The following is a 17,320-nucleotide window of genomic DNA, read 5'->3' on the forward strand; positions in this document are numbered from 1 at the left end:
AAGTCTGCTTCTCCCTCTGACCCTCCCCCCTCTCATGTGCTCTCTCTCTCTCTCTCGCTCTCATTCTCGCTCTCTCAAATGAATAAATAAATAAAATCTTTAAAAAAAAAAAAGCTGATGTTCAGACAGTGGTAAAGGCTCGCTTAATGCACATAATGCCCACTTTTGGGATACTGGAGCGTACTGACTAGGGCAGAGGAAGTCATTTTATTTCTACTGTTGTCCAGGAATTATGCCAATGTTTGCAGGTTCCTGTAAGCCTCAGTCCTCTGGATATGCAGAGCAAATGAATCAAACTCCTTGGCTAAGATTCAGCAATCTACCAGGTTAAAGTGACCTAGAGGCTTATTAAAAATTAAAGTGACCCCTTTTGCAAGCAGGGACTCTCTCCCTTTGAACTTAGTTTGGCAGGTCTATGAATTTGGATCTGAGGCCAGATCCTGTGCCTGATTTAACTGAAGCTTCTCATAATCATGTTCAATACTTAAAAGGGCTTCTCTCTTTCTTAGAAACCTTGAGACTTAAGGTCACAGGACCTGGAAGGACCTGCCTGCAGAGGTCTGCCCCCTCTATCAATTGGGAAGCCTCATCTACGTGAAGATATTCCAAAGGAAAGACAGGCTGTCCAATGTCAAGTGCTGCTGATCACCCACATGGCCAGCAAAGTAAAGGAGAAACAGCTGGATTCAGGCTTTCACCCCAGGAAGTCAAGCACCCCAGGAAGACTGCACTGTGGTTCCCACAAAGGACTTTTCTAGAGTAATGGATATTGATACTGAACTCAACTGAAAAAAGATAGTCTAGAAAATTGATTACTATTCTCATAGGGCTACATCGGTGTCCCACTCATAGCAGTGGTTATTCCAATTACTTTAAGAATCACATTTACTCAGAAGACAAGCGTTGTTACACGACTTTTTCTTTCTGCACTCCAAGTAATGGTTCCCACAACCACATATTCCGGTTAGCTCTACATCATGCTCTTGGTATGGACATGATGTGGGTTTACAAACCCAACATTCTGATTATCGGCACAGTACATGTGGGACCATCTTTATATTAGTAATTTTTGATTATAACAAACTAAAAGTGGTTACTATGCATCTATGTACTCAAGCTCTAAATTTAACACAGAAATCTTTTGTTGACTGGTTTGATCTGGAAGGTTGTTTCAGAAAATAGAAAAGCAAAAACACTGAATTAACAGACAAACAAAGCGGTCATCTAGAGACAGAGATTGCAGAAGTCAGATCTGATATCACGAGATTAACGTTGGGAGGTAAGTTCTCTCCAGTCCCAGTATAGATGGATAAACAAAGATGAATGCCTGTTACATATATTCAGTTGACTGTTACAATAATACAAGTACTGATTTAGAGCAATGTGAAAAATGACCCATAGGATCGGTGTGTCCTCAAGACTTAGGACATTACAGACATGTACAGTAAACACCAGAGGTTCCATCTGTACTCTGGAACTGCTGTCTCATCATAGGACTTTGAGGGCGCCTGGGTGGCTCTGTCGGTTAAGCATCCGACTCTTGGTTTTTGCTCAGGTCATGGTCTTATGGGTTGTAGGATCCAGCCCACCACAGACTCCACGCTCAGCTGGGGGTCTGCTTGAAGATTCTCTCCCTCTGCCCCTCCCCCCCACTCCCTCTCTCTCAAATAAATAAATAAATCTTAAAAAATAATAAGACTTTGATACTAGATGAGGGCCATGGGAATCTTTGTATTTCAAATCTGAAAAAAAATTATTTGGAAAGATGGAACATTTACTGAAGGGTCTAAATTATCATGTAAATGTGATGTTGCTTATGTAATCAATGGACCTCAGGAGAAATTTATTGGCCTTAAAAGGAAAACTCTTTTTTTTTAAAGACTTTATTTATTGGGCACCTGGGTGGCTCAGTTGGTTGGGCGGCTGCCTTCGGCTCAGGGCATGATCCTGGAGTCCCCGGATCAAGTCCCGCATCAGGCTCCCTGCTCAGCAGGGAGTCTGCTTCTCCCTCTGACCCTCCCCACTCTCATGCTCTATCTCGTTCTCTCTCTCAAATAAATAAATAAAATCTTTAAAAAAAAAAATTATTTATTTATTTGAGAGAGAGAGAGCGCGCGTGCGTGCATGTGCGCGAGAGCAGGAGCACAAGCAGAGGGGAGGGGTGGAAGGAGAGGGAAAAGCAGACTCCCCGCTGAGCAGGGAGCCTAATATGGGGCTCCATCCCAGGACCCTGGAATCATGACCTGAGCTGAAGGCAGATGCTTAACCGACTGAGCCACCCAGGCACCCCTCTATCACAATTTTGATGAATGCTTTGCTTTGTGTTTTCTATGCATTCGCTTGATTTAGATGGCTACAACTTCCCCAGGGAAAGGAAAAAAAATAATGGAGATGATTAAAAATTTTTTAATGTGATTATTTTATAGTAATACAGGGAGGAGATTATAAGGACAAATACACATTTAAAATAAGGGGCTTAAGTTTTCCCTGTTGAAAATAAGGTATGATATTTCCCTCCCCTTTCTTTTCTCAAAGCATTTACCTTAGAAACTTGTAATTTTAGGGCGCCTGGGTGGCTCAGTTGGTTAAGCGACTGCCTTCGGCTCAGGTCATGATCCTGGAGTCCCTGGATCGAGTCCCGCATCGGGCTCCCTGCTCGGCAGGGAGTCTGCTTCTCCCTCTGACCCTCCCCCCTCTCATGTGCTCTCTCTCAAATAAATAAATAAAATCTTTAAAAAAAAAAAAAAAAGAAACTTGTAATTTTAAGCACTTTCTTATGTCTGAAATGTATGTAAATCCTTTTGAAGACTACATAGACCTTTTGTCAGCTTTGTGACTCAGGAGTGTCTTTCTCAAGGACCTGGGAATATCTCTTTGATGTGAACGGCTAGAGAGATAGCACCCCTGGGGCGCCTGGGTGGCTCAGGCAGTTGAGCATCTGACTCTTGGTTTCTGCTCAGGTCATGATCTCAGGGTCATGAGATTGAACCCCAATATGGGCTCTGCACTCAGCGAGGAGTGAGCTTCTCTTCCTCTCCCTCTGCCCCTCCCTCCCCTGCCTGTGTGTGTGCACGCACGCACTCTCGCTCTCCCTCAAATACATAAATACATCTTTAAAAAAATCCTTAAGAGAGCTATGTCCTAGCTTCTGCAGGAGGCTAGTAGGAGCCTAACTTCAGCGGGCGCCTTGCTCCAAGTTGCAAAACTACTTCCTGCCATAAAGATATGAGAAGTTGGGTTTTTTTTAATTGGTTTTTATGTTTTTCTTTGTGTTTTGTTTTGTTTTGTGGGGGGGGTGCAGAGGGAGAGAATCTAAGCAGATCCCATGCCCATCGCAGAGCCCGACATGGGGCTCAACCCCACCACCCTGAGATCATGACCTGAGCAGAAATCAAGAGTCGGACACTTAGCTGACTGAGCCACTCAGGCGTCCCTGTTTTTTGTTTTTTTTAAGATTTTAATTTTTAAGTCATCTCTACACCCAGTGTGGGCTTGAACTCACAACCCCAAGATCAAGAGTCCCATGCTCTACCAACTACGCCAGCCAGGCACCCGAGAAGTTGATTTCTATCTCGATAAAGCCAATTAGCTAACAGATATTCACCCCAATTACAAATTAAAGTTAGGATTAGCTATGTGTGACAAATGGTGCCGTGAGGCACTCTTCCTTAAGAAGTAGGCCATCATTTATCTTCAGAACATGCGTGTAATAGGTTGTATTTGCCTGGCTACATCAAGGGGTGAGATATCTTTCTGTCTTTGCAATCTCTTCGTAGATTACCTATGATGCACATCACATTCTGGTTTAATGTTTATTTAATGATAAAAGTGTTCTCTTTCTCTACTACCATTATGGGAACGATTTCTAGGTTTGGGGAATATCTCATTTTTAAAAAAATTGTACTTCTCCAGCTTAAGCAAAATAATGACCCCTCCCCCAAGATGTCTATATCCTAATCTCTGAGACCTGTGAATTTTTACCTTAGGTGGCAAAAGGGATTTTGCAGATGTCATTAAGGGAGATGGGGAGAGGATCCTTGATTGTCCAGGTGGTTCCAATCTAACCACATGAGTTTTTAAAAATGGAAGGGAGGGGGGAAGAGTGGGGCAGAGCTGTGATATGAGGACTCAACCTGCTGTTGCTGGCTTTGAAGATGGAGAAAGGGAGCTGAAAGCCAGGGAATGCAGGTGTCTTAGTCTGTTCTGGCTGCTATAATAAAATACCCCAGATTGGGTAGTTTGTAAACAAGTTCTGACAGTTCTGGAGGCTGGAAAGTCCAAGATCAAGATGCCAGCATGGTTGGGTAAAGGCCCTCCTCCTGGTTCAGAGCCAGGGCTTGCTTGCTTTTTTTTTTTTTTTTTTTTTTAAGATTTTATTTATTTATTTGACAGAGAGAGAGCAAGATAGCACAAGCAGGGGGAGAGGCAGGCAGAGGGAGAGGGAGAAGCAGGCTCCCCATGGAGCAGGGAGCCTGATGTAGGGCCCATCCCAGGATGGCAGACGTTTAACACACTGAGTCACCCAGGTGTCCATCCCCCCCTTTTTTTAAAAGATTCTAAGTGGTTTCACACTATGTCCTCACTTGGTGGAAGGGATTAGAGAGCTCTCTGAGGCCTCTTTTATTTTTATTTTTTTAAGTAATCTCTGTACCCAACATGGGGCTTGAACTTACAACCCCAAGATCAAGGTTCGCATGCTCTACCTACTGAGCCAGCCAGGCGCCCCACTCTGGGGTCTCTTTTATAAGACACTTATTCCATTCATGAGGGCCCCACCCTCATGACCTCTTCACTTCCCAAAGGCCCCACCTCCTACGACCATCATGTTTGAGGGTGAAGATTTCAATAGGTGAACTTTGGGGAGGGGGCAGGCACAAACATTCAGACCATAGCAGCAGATGGCCTCCAAAGGCTGGAAAAGACAAAGAAATGGATTCTCCCCAGAACTTGTCTCTAAAAAGCAGCATAGCTCTACTGACACCTTGATTTTAGCCCAGCAAGACCTATGTTGGACTTCTGACCTGTAGAACTGGAAGATAGCAAGTCTGTAAAATTGTAGCTATTTTGGTCCTGCCGCAAGGAAAAGTAATAAAGCAAGGTAGTCCCCAACAGCTAGAGCAATTCTAAGGAGGTGGCTGCATGTGTGAGCTGTTAACCCCAGCGCTCCCAGCAGCTGGCGGATGCATGTGCTGGCCAGAAAATAGGAAAACAGCTTTGGCCACGCCAGTGAGTCTGCCTAATTCTGGGATGCAGTATAAAGAAAGCCTGTGTTTCTGGTTTGGGTTTCTTTTGGGGGGGGAGAGGTCCTTTTTGGGAATACCTTATCCCAAGGCCAAAATGTATTTTTGTTTGTGGTATGGGTTGGTGATCTACCTCTTTTCCAAATGGGTAGCCAATTGTCTCAACATCATTTATTGAGGGGGCAATCTTTCCCTATTGATCTAAAATACTATGTCTATCATATACCAAATTCCCACATAGGCAAGAGTTGGCTTCTGGGCAGCTCTCTATTTTTTTCTACTGGTTTGTTTTCACCTAATCTTGAGTCAACACCACACTTATTTAATTATCATAGCCTTATAGTATGTCTTGGTATCTTGTGGGTAAAAATCCCTTCTTTATTTTTATTTTTAAAAATAATCTCGACAATTTGGGGGGGTGAGATGGGTTGAGTTTATCTCCTCCTCCTTCTTTTTAAAATATACAACAGCTTTATTGAGATATAATTCCTATACCATACAATTAACCCATTTAAAGTGTAAAATTCATGGTTTTTAGTATATTCACAAATATGTGCTACAGTGACGTGGAAATGACAAGTAAGCAGTTGAATATATGAGTGTGATGTTTTAGGGAGAGGTGTGAAGTAATGAAGTGAGTCCAGTCATCACTATTGTAAAGTTTTTCTCTGGTCACATTCAGCTAGTGCAAAGTTGAATTTAGCCAGGGTTGGGATTTTGACAGATGATTATGGTGGAGGGAAAGTGGAGGAAGAAAGGTGAGGGAATTTGCAAGGAAATAATTCTAACAATGGACCATGGAATCTAAGCTGGTTAGAAAGGAGAGTGGTAGGGGCACCTGGGTGGCTCAGTCGGTTAAGCATCTGATTCTTGGTTTCAGCTCAGGTCATGATCTCATGGCCGTGGGATCAAGCCCCTTAGCAAGCCCCACGGTGGGCTCATCGCTCAGCAGGGAATCTGCTTGAAAGATTCTCTCCTTCTGCCCCTCCCCCCACTCATGCTCTCTCTCTCTCTCTCTTGCTCTTTCTTAAAATAAATAAATATATCTTTAAAAAAAAGCAAGGAGAGTGGTGACAGGAGGGCAGTGATGGACCATAAAGAGGTGTTGGCTCAAGTGGATAACAAGATGGTTGGGCTAGGGGTACTAGAAGAAATGATCTGGAAAACTATAAGATTGTAGAGTGCTGAATGTTTGAACTTGAGATTTCAGAGCTGGTGCATTTTTGGTAATGATAGGAATTTGAATATGCTTCTGAGAGTGGGTGGAGAAAGTAAAAGCCAAGATCATGGGAAATGAGAAGGTCAAGGCAGTCAGAGGCCAGTGTTGGACTGGTCATCCATATAGATATGGAAGTTACCAAGAACTGTGGCAGTTGTCATGGTGCAAAGAAAGACAGCAAAGCTAGCCAGATGCTAAAGGCTATTATGTTCAATGAAAAAAAAGGAGTAAAGAGAACAAGATTTATGGTATGATATCATTTATGTAAAGCACACTACAAACCTTATGAGAGAACATGGATATTTAATGACATTTATCACACGCACTGGAATGGGTGTCCATGAGGAGAGTTCGTGAATGAAGGAAAAGTATGAGGGGAGTCCTCATGTAGGATTACATGCATGGTAAACTGACGAGTATGATTAATTGAACACTGCATCTGAAGATGAAGAAATATTTAATGAGTGTTCAGTGATAACAGCTGTGGTATAGTCTTCAATTTTTTAAAAAGATTTTATTTATTTGAGAGAGAGAGTGTGTGCACACAAGTGGGGGGTGGGAAGGGAGAAGCAGGCTCTCCACTGAGCAGGGAGCCCAGCGCGGGGCTCGAGCCCAGACCCCGGGATCATGACCCGAGCAGAAGGCAGACACTTAACCAACTGAGCCACCCAGGTGCCCCTATATGCTTCAATTTTAGGCATATTTAAGCATTTATTTTTAAAAAGGAGGATCATACCATACATGCTACTTTGTATTTTGCTTTTTGGATTTTTTTTAAAGTAATCTCTACACCCAATGTGGGGCTCAAACTCAACCTCGAGATCAAGAGTCAGATGCTCTACTGGCTGAGTTAGCCAGGCACTCCTGGACCATACACTCTTGATAAAGGCTTTTCCACATTCACCTCTGAAAATCTTCTACCCATTATATATGAAGGTCCCATCATATGTGATGTCAGTTCTTTTCATATGTGATGTCAGTTCTTTGTGACCAGACTGCATCATCACCTACCACTTCACAGTATGGAATGGGGAGACCACACTGGCCATCCAAATTGGTGATTTTCATAAGACAGTCTCCTAGGCCTTTGAGTTTTTTTTTTTTTTAAACAAAAGTTCTCACTAGTTATTACTGAACCAACCTACTAGTGCAGAAGCATAGAAACAAAGAGAACAATCACTTCCCCAATAAAACATGACCAGCTGTCCAGATAGTGGTGATGTTTCCAGCTTGATATAGTAAGACACTAGTGACCTTGATGCAGGATAAATATGTGTGCCATCTCACGTGCAGCTCCTCATAGACCCAGCTGGGTTCTTGTCCAATGTCTCCCCTTCAAGAGGTACCTGATTTTATTACCAGTGTTCATCCAAATCCATTAGGGGATAGGACGATTCTGTTTTTTGTTTCTTTGCTTGATCTTGAAAGTCTTGCGAGGAGACATGGTGAGGAACAGAGTCAACCACACACGCCATGATGGTGGAGAAAGGGAGAGAGCTGAATTTTCTTTCCTTGACAGATTTCCCAATATTAGCTGCCAGGTGGGTTCTGGCAAAATGTAAAGGAGTAGAAAAAGCTGAAAGATGTGACCCCCAGGGTACCACAGAATGCCAGATTGTCAGTAGAATACCTCCAAAATTATGTGCTTTTGCACTCATCCCAAGAATACCTGCTTAAACTTAACCTTAAAGGCAAAGTTAATGGCTCTGTTGGGGAACTATATGATGCCTTTTCTCAAGTTGCCCCTCCAGAAGGAGAAAATCCACTTCTTGGGGAAGCAGACTATATAATACTATATGTCTTTGTATTGTTTGTCGACATCAAGGGTTTTCCATGTGTGTTGTACCTCTGGCGTTGTGAGGCCCCTGGGCATCTGTCATTTCAAGAATGTTATATAAATGAAATCATACAGTATGTAACTTTGGGGATTGGCTTCTTTTTCACTCAGCATCATTCCCTTGAGATCCATCCAGGTTGTCGTGTGTCTCAGTAGTTTGTTCCTTTTTATTGCTGTTTAGGATTCTGTAGTCTGGATACACCACAGTTTGTTTAACCATTCACCTGCTGAAGGAAGAACATTTGGGTTGTTTCTAGTTTGAGGCTGCTACAAATAAAGCTGTTATGAATGTTCATGTATAGGTTTTATTATTATTATTATTATTTAAAGACTCCATTTATTCATTTGAGAGAGAGAGAGTGAGAGCAAGCACGAGCCAGGTGAGGGACAGAGGGAGAAGCAGACTCCCCATTGAGCAGGAAGCCCGATGTGGGGCTCGATCCCAGGACTCCGGGATCATGACCCTAACTGAAGGCGGATGCTTAACCAACTGAGCCACCCAGGGGCCCCCATGTATAGGTTTTTATATTTTTATTTTTTTCTGTGATAAATGCCCAAGCACGTAATTGCTGAGTTTTATGGCAAGTGCAGACTACTGCCAACTACTTTCCAGAGTGGCTGTAACATTTTCCCTTTCCGCCAGCAATGTCTGAGTGATCCAGTATCTCTGCATCCTCAGCACCATTTGGTGTTGTCAGTGTTTTCTATTTTAGTTCTTCTGCTATGTGTGTAGTGATATCTTACTGTGGTTTTTAATTTGCATTTCCCTAGTGGCTAATGATATTGATCACCTTTTCATGTGTTTATTTACCATCCACCCATTCTATTTCATGAAATATCTGTTCATGTCTTTTGCCCATTTTCTATTGGATTCCTTTTTTTTTTTTTTTTTACTGTTGAGTTTTGAGAGTTTTAAAATGTACTTTAGATAGTAGACCTTTATCAGATATGTGGTTTGTGATATTTTCGCCCTGTTTATAGCCTGTTTTTCTCATCCTCTTCAAGTGGGCTTTTACAGAGCTCCTATGACCGGATCGAAGATCTGAGTGGAACCCCTCATCGCTCACACCTCATTGCAACATCACCAGATCCTCTTCCTGATGGCCACTTCAGAATCACCAACACCTATGGCCTCCATTCTTCCTTGTTAGCACTCCTTTAGGGGAAAAAACACTTTCTCCACAACAGGGAGTTCTCTTCAATTGAGTATTTTTTAAAAGATTTTATTTATTTATTTATTTATTTGAGAGAGTGAGCACGCGTGCTCACGAAAGAGCACAAGCAGTGGGGAGCCAGGACCCTGGGATCATGACCTGAGCTGAAGGCAGATGCTTAACTGACTGAGCTACTCAGTTGCCCCTATTTATTTATTTTTAAAGATTTTATTTATTTATTTGAGAGAGAGAGAGTGAAAGAGAGAGAGAGAGAGAGAGAGCACGAGTGGGGGAAGTTGCAGAGGGAGAGGGAGAAGCAGACTACCCACTGAGCAGGGAGCCAGACATGGGGCTCGATCCCAGGACCCTGGGATCATGACCAGAGCTGAAGGCAGATGCTTAACCGACTGAGCCACCCAGGCGCCCAGATTGTGATTTTATTGTCATCAACATATATCTTCTGAACTTGTCATCATTACCCTAGGATAAGTTTCTGAAGTGACTTTGAGGAAGGACTTGAAGCATATAAAAGGTATGCATCATAAAGGGAAAGATTGGTATATTTAATTATCTACAAAATTTTAAAATTCTGTAGAGTAGTTGTTAAGAAATATATAAAAGACAGGGGCACCTGGGTGGCTCGGTCAGTTAAGCGTCTGCCTTCGGCTCAGGTCATGATCCCAGGGTCCTGGGACCAAGCCCCACGTCGGGCTTTCCACTCAGTGGGAGCCTGCTTCTCCCTCTCCCTGCCACTCCCCCTGCTTGTACTCTCTCTCTGTCAAATAAATAAATAAAATCTTTGAAAAAAAAAAGAAATACATAAAAAACAAATACTAGCTAGGAAAAAATTTAAAACCTATATACCAAAAGGTCAATATCCTGAATATCTAAAGAGCCCTTATCACAACAATGAACTGTATTAGGTCTCATTTGTTGTATGATGTAGAAGAAAAATTAAAAGTAGACTAAGCCAACCTCTGCTTCTACCCATGAAAGATTATGTGGTACGGACTTTTTCTCCTAATAGAAACAACTAGAAAACTGGATAAAGTATATGAACCAACTCTTTCCAGACATTGAGACAACAAGCAGTGCAGGACGTTGATCCCCAAGAGAAGGGAAACAAATGATGGAGAACACTACAGTTACTCAGATTTTTTTTTTTTGCCTCAAAACAAAGTCAGTACTATGACCCTAAGGAAGGGCAACTTGATTGGATGCTGCTTTGAAAACAAATCTCTAAAAGACATTTTTGGGGACAATTGGAGAAATCTTATTGTGGACTGAAAATTAGATGGCATTAGTGAATTATTGTTAATTTTCTTAGTTGTGATATAAATCTTTGGTTATGTTGAAAGTGTCCTTAATTTTAGGAGATGCATGCTAACGTATTTAGGGTGAAGTGTTATGAATAGTTTATTTACTATTTTTTTTTTTAAATAATCTCTATATCCAACATGGGGCTTTTACTCAACGACCCTGAGATCAAGAGTCAGATGTTCTACTGACTGAGCCCACCAGGTGCCCCATTTTATTTTTAAAAATACAGCCACTGTACCTATGTAGGCAAGTGAAATATGGCAGAATGTTACTAATGATTAAATCTGGATGATGGGTATGAATGAGATCATCATACTATTCTTTCAGTTTTTCAGTAAGTTATAAATTTTTCCTAGTAAACTGTGTGTGGGGGGAGGACTGTTGTTTTATTTCCCCTTCCTTTTTCCCTTATGGCTAGAATGCAGACTTGATGGCTGGAGCTCAAGCAGCCTTTTTCTTTTTAACTCACAACTGCCTTTTAAAAAATAACAGCTTTACTGAGACATAATTCAGATAGTATATAATTCACCTACTTAAAGTGTACAATTCAGTGGCTTCCAGTATATTCAGAGTTGTGCAACCATCACCAAATCATTTTTTTTTTAAGATTTTATTTATTTATTTGACAGCGAGGGAGTGAACACAAGCAGGAGAAGTGGAAGAGGGAGAAGCAGGCTCCTGGCTGAGCAGGGATCCCGATGCGGGGCTCGATCCCAGGGTCCTGGGATCATGACCTGAGCTGAAGGCAGACACTTAATGACTGAGCCACCCAGGTACCCCCCATCACCAAATCATTGTTAGAACATTTTCTTCACCTCCCCTCAGAAGAAATCCCCATAGCCATTAGCAGTCACTTCCAGTTTCCCCTCAACCCCCACCCCAGTGCTGGGCAACTGCTGTTCTATTTTCTGTTTGTATGGATTTCCCTATTCTGAACATTTCATGTAAGTGGAATCATATAACGTGATCTTTTGTGTCTGGCTTCTTTCAGTTAGTATGTTTTCAATGTTTATCCATGATGTGGCCTGTATCAGCACTTCATTCATTTTTATGACTGAGTAATATTTGATTGTAACACTTTATTTATCCATTCATCAGGTGATGAACATTAGATTGTTTTAACTTTTTGGTTATTATGACTAATAGTGCTATGAATATTTGTGTTTTTATGTGGACACATGTTTTTATTTTTCTTGGAGAGGAATCGCTGGGCCATATTGTGACTATGTTAACATTTTGTTTTCTATAGCAGCTGTGCTATTTGACATTCCCACCAACAATGTAGGAGAGTTCCAATTGCTCTACATTCTTACCAATACTAGTCATTGTCTTTTTGGGTTTTTTTTTGTTGTTATTAAAAATTTTTTTTAGTAATCTCTATACCCAACATGGGGCTTGAACTTATGACCCTGAGATCAAGAATCACATGCTCTTGGGGCACCTGGGTGGCTCAGTAGGTTAGGCATCTGACTCTTGGTTTCAGCTCAAGTCCAGATCTCGCAGTGAGATTGAGCCCCCTGTCAGGCTCCATGCTCAGCACGGAATCTGCTTCAGATTCTCTCTTCCCCCCCCACCCCACCCCCGCTTCAACCCCCACTGTGCTCTCTCTCTCTAAAATAAATAAATAAATAAAATCCTTAAAAAAAAAAAAGAATCGCATACTCTTCTCACTGAGCCAGCCAGGTACCTCAATATCTGTCTTTTTAATTATGGCCACCCTAATGAGTGTAAAGTGGAATCTCATTGTGGTTTTGATTTGCATTTACCTGACCACTAATGATGTTGAGGATCTTTTCCTGAGTTTATTAGCTATTTTTATATCTTTCTTGGAGAGATGTCTATTCAGATAATTTGCCCATTTTTAGTTATTTGTCCTTTTATTATTGAGTTGTAAGAGTTCTTTTTATATTCTGGATACAATTCCCTAATTAGATATATGACTTGCAAATATTTTCTCTCATTCTGGAGTTGTCTTTTCACTTTCTTGATGGTGTCCTTTGAAGCACAGAATTTTTAATTTTGATGAAGACCAATTTATCTATTCTTTTCTTTTGTTGCTTGTGGCCTCGGTCTGATATCTAAGAAACCCTTATTGCCTAGTCCAAGTTCACATAAACAGTCATTTTGAACTATGAGGTGGGAAGCTAAAGATGGTGAAGTAGCAGGAGAGTAGAATCCTGGGTCTCCAATGAGACTGCATGCTAGCCTTGGACTGCCAAATTCTGGATTTATTTTACATGAGAGTGAGATAAAGTATCTTATTTTTGAAAATCAAGAACTTCTATTTCCTAAAATACACCACATATTACACCATGATGAAAAACAAGAGTATAAGAGGATATTCACAAACACATTGGTTTAGTATCCATAATATATTACGAACTTTTACAAATCAATAACAAAAGGACAACCAGTGGAAAAGTAGACAATGGAAATGAGCAAGTATTTCACAGAAGGGGAAATATACATGGCCAATTGACACATGAAAAAATGCTTTAGGGGCACCTGGGTGGCTCAGTTGGTTAAGCATCGACTTGATTTTGGCTCAGGTCATGATCTCGGGGTTGTGCAATTGAGCCCTGGTCAGGCTCTGCATTGGGCGTGGAGCCTGCTTAAAATTCTCTCTCTCAGGCGCCTGGGTGGCTCAGTTGGTTAAGCGACTGCCTTCGGCTCAGGTCATGATCCTGGAGACCCGGGATCGAGTCCCACATCGGGCTCCCTGCTCGGCGGGGAGTCTGCTTCTCCCTCTGACCCTCCCCCCTCATGCTCTCTCTCTCATTAAAAAAAAAAAAAAAAAAATTCTCTCTTTCCCCCTGCCCTCTCTCTTTCCCTCTCTAAAAAAGAATTTTTTAAAAATGCTTTAACCTTGGGGCGCCTGGGTGGCTCAGTCGTTAAGCGTCTGCCTTCGGCTCAGGTCATGATCCCAGGGTCCTGGGATCGAGCCCCACATCGGGCTCCCTGCTCGGCGGGAAGCCTGCTTCTCCCTCTCCCACTCCCCCTGCCTGTGTTCCCTCTCTCGCTGTGTCTCTCTCTGTCAAATAAATAAATAAAATCTTAAAAAAAAAATGCTTTAACCTTATTAGTAATCATAGAAAAGTAAATTTTACACCCATGAAAATAAAAATTTTAAAGTCTGAAATGGGGCACCTGGGTGGCACAGTTGGTTAAGCGACTGCCTTTGGCTCAGGTCCTGATCCCGGGGTCCTGGGATCAAGTCCCATATTGGGCTCCCTTACTCTGCGGGGAGCCTGCTTCTCCCTCTCCCTCTGCCTGCCACTCTCCCTGCTTGTGCTCTCTCTCTGTCAAATAAATAAAATCTTAAAAAAAAAAAAAAAAAGTCTGAAATGTGTATTAGCTATGATATGGAGCAATGGGAAATCAAAATCTGATTTCAGGAAAGTAAAATTGTGTAATCATTTTGGAAAACAATGCTTTGAAGATCCCTACAAGGTTAAGGGCTAGTTGTCGTGGGAGAAACCAAACAAGCCAGCTGGAAAAATGGTAGATTGTGGTTAGAAAATGTAATGTTTGAATTCATGATTTAGGAAGCAGAGAAATTTGTGTGATGCCAAAAAGTACAAGTTGTGACCTTGCAAGTGGTTGGCTAAAGCAGAGGAGTGTTCGTTGAAGATAACGAGGCCTGTCAGTCTGGGTCCAATCAGGACAGAGAAACCACAGAGGGATTTGAACAGGAAAAGTTTAACATAATTATTAACAGTAACAGGGGATTGGAGTAATGAGGGATTGACTAGTAAGAAGTAAAGAGAACTCTAAAAGGGTATAGGCATAGCAGGTACAATATGAAATAATACATACTGGTCACTTCCCTAGAGCCGTGAGAACCTCCCCTCTTCACCTACAGCCGAGATCCACGCCTTATTACAGAAGTTGCCATGGGGCCGAGTCGGTGGAACTCGCTGGACAGCCGCCCTCTAGAACTTGCTAAAAATGTGCCCTGGGAGGGTGCTTGTTTCCCATTCACGGGGGAGGTGTCTCACCAGAGATACTTTGCTATAGAACCGCCCCCGCAAAGGGTGCCAGGGGAAACTGCTACCCACTGTGCACTGGAGGAAGCCAGTGTTGCAGAAGGGGAGCGCTGAGAAAGCTGGGAGCTCGGCAAGAGCCTGTGGAGTGAGCACACAGGAAACAGGAAGTAAAACCCCTCCTTCTTGCAATGTCTGCCACCAGCTACCGCTAAAACTTCATATCGTGCAAGCTGGCAAAGTAAAAATGATTTAAAGGCCCAGGTCCATTTTCACAGAGCAGGCATAAAGAGGGGCTGGAGGTAATCCATCAGTCACAAATAGGGAAGTCAAGGAACTGAGTGGTCATGACCCAGATGTTGGCAGAAATTGGGGTGGAGTTGGGGCGCCTGGGTGGCTCAGTCAGTTAAACCTTTGGCTCAGGTCAAGATCCCAGAGTCCTAGATCGAGCCCCACATCTTGCTCCCTGCTCAGTGGGGAGCCCGCTTCTCCCTCTGCCCCTCCCCCTGCTCATGCGTGCTCTCTCTCAAGTAAACAAAATCTTTAAAGATAAAAAAGAAATTGGGGTGGAGTGGAAGGTTATAAGCCAACTTGTTTCTCCAAGTGTGACCTTGATCCCCCTTATCAGAATCAAGTGGGGTATTTATTTTTATTTTATTTATTTATTTTTAAAGATTTTATTTATTTATTTGACAGAGAGAGACACAGCGAGAGAAGGAACACAAGCAGGGGGAGTGGGAGAGGGAGAAGCAGGCTTCCCGTTGAGCAGGGAGCCCAATGCGGGGCTCCATCCCAGGACCTTAAGATCATGACCTGAGCGGAAGGCAGACGCTTAACGACTGAGCCACCCAGGCGCCCCTCAAGTGGGGTATTTAATAATATAGATTCCTTTGCCCCATTGCAGATCTTCTGAAGTAGGGTTCTGGGGACTAGGGCTCCCAAGTCTTCATTCTTTTCTCCGCCTTCCCTCACAAGAGGCGATTATTTTTGTACATTGTTCTTTGTAAATCATGGCTTTAGCCGATGGAGAGATTTGAGGGTTTTTGAGCAGGAGTATTACACGATCAAAGAGGTGTTTCTGGAGAATCAACCAGACTGTGCTCTGCCAGAGTCCATTAGGATGAGAGGACGCAGGTGGGAAAGCCAGTGAGCGACGAGGCTGGCTCAGTGGCCCAGGGTGCATACTACTAAGGCTTGGCAGTCGAGTGAGAAACCTTTTCTCTTTTTACTCATGCTGTCGTGGGAAGCCTGTTGCTCTTTGTATCACTGTGACCTCTAGTCTTCCAGCGTCCCACCCTACAGCCCTAGTTCATCAGCTCCTTTGTGGCGTCCCCTGCTTTCCTAGCCAGCCTCGGTTCCATGGCTAGTCATTCAGCCACACGCTTGCTACAATCCTGGCATTCCTTAATCTCCATACTGACCCTAACTCCCAATCTTCATACTAATAGAACTGCCTTGAGGAGGTGGCCTTGCTTTTCTGGTTTTACTTTTAGTACTTAGAGTAATTTGCTATAGCCATTGTCTAAAATGAGGCAGATTTTTATCCAGGTGACCTCAGTGGGCTTAAGCCTGTTTTGGGCTAGGCTGGGTTCCTGAAATTACTTTGGCTTTGTTGTTGATCAGAAAATATAAGTGATACCTCAATAATATTGTCAGATTTGTTTGTCTGTAGAGTACAGTTTTGAAAAATTGTCCAAATGACATAGAAAAATGTATTCAAGTAGGTCTGACTTGGGAATTGAATTTACCACCGAATAGATTTTGTATTTCTTTCTATGACATAGCTTTGGCTGTGGTCAAAAGTCAATTAAAACTTTTGATTGACTATACTTATTTTGCTTCTAAGTGTAATTACATCAAACCAAACATTTGGAGGTCAAATCCTTGTTATAGAACTATTGATAGACAAAACAACATGAATGAATCTCAAAATGATGATGCTGAGCAAAGGAAACCAGAGAAAGGGAAGTACCATACTCTATGCTTCCATTTATATATGATTCTAGAAAATGCAAACTAATCTACAGGGACTGAAAGCAGACTGGAAGGGAAGGGAGGGGGACAGGGTTTGAAAGGGCACAAGGACATTTTTGGGGATGATGGAAAGTTTTACCTGGATTTGTGTGTGTGTGTGTGTGTGTGATTGTATTGCAGGTGTATACATATGTCAAAATTCATTAAATCGGACATCTTAAATATGTGCTATTTATACGTCAATTATATCCCAATAAAAGTAAAAATCATTAGCAAGGAAAAAAGTTTTGATTTAAGACATATGAGTTCATTCATTCATTCAGCATTTTTTTAAAAGATTTTATTTATTTATTTGACAGAGAGAGACACAGCGAGAGAGGGAACACAAGCAGGGGGATTGGGAGAGGGAGAAGCAGACTTCCTGCGGAGCAGGGAGTCCGATGCGGGGCTTGATCCCAGGATCCTGGGATCATGACCTGAGCCGAAGGCAGACACTTAACGACTGAGCCACCCAGGCACCCCTCATTCAGCATTTTTTTTTAAATTTTTTTTTTTTAAGATTTTATTTATTTATTTGAGAGAGAGAGAGTGAG

The sequence above is a fragment of the Leptonychotes weddellii genome, chromosome X (assembly GCF_054177405.1).
Source record: "Leptonychotes weddellii isolate Sample4059 chromosome X, ASM5417740v2, whole genome shotgun sequence".
NCBI classification, from domain to species: Eukaryota; Metazoa; Chordata; class Mammalia; order Carnivora; family Phocidae; genus Leptonychotes; species Leptonychotes weddellii.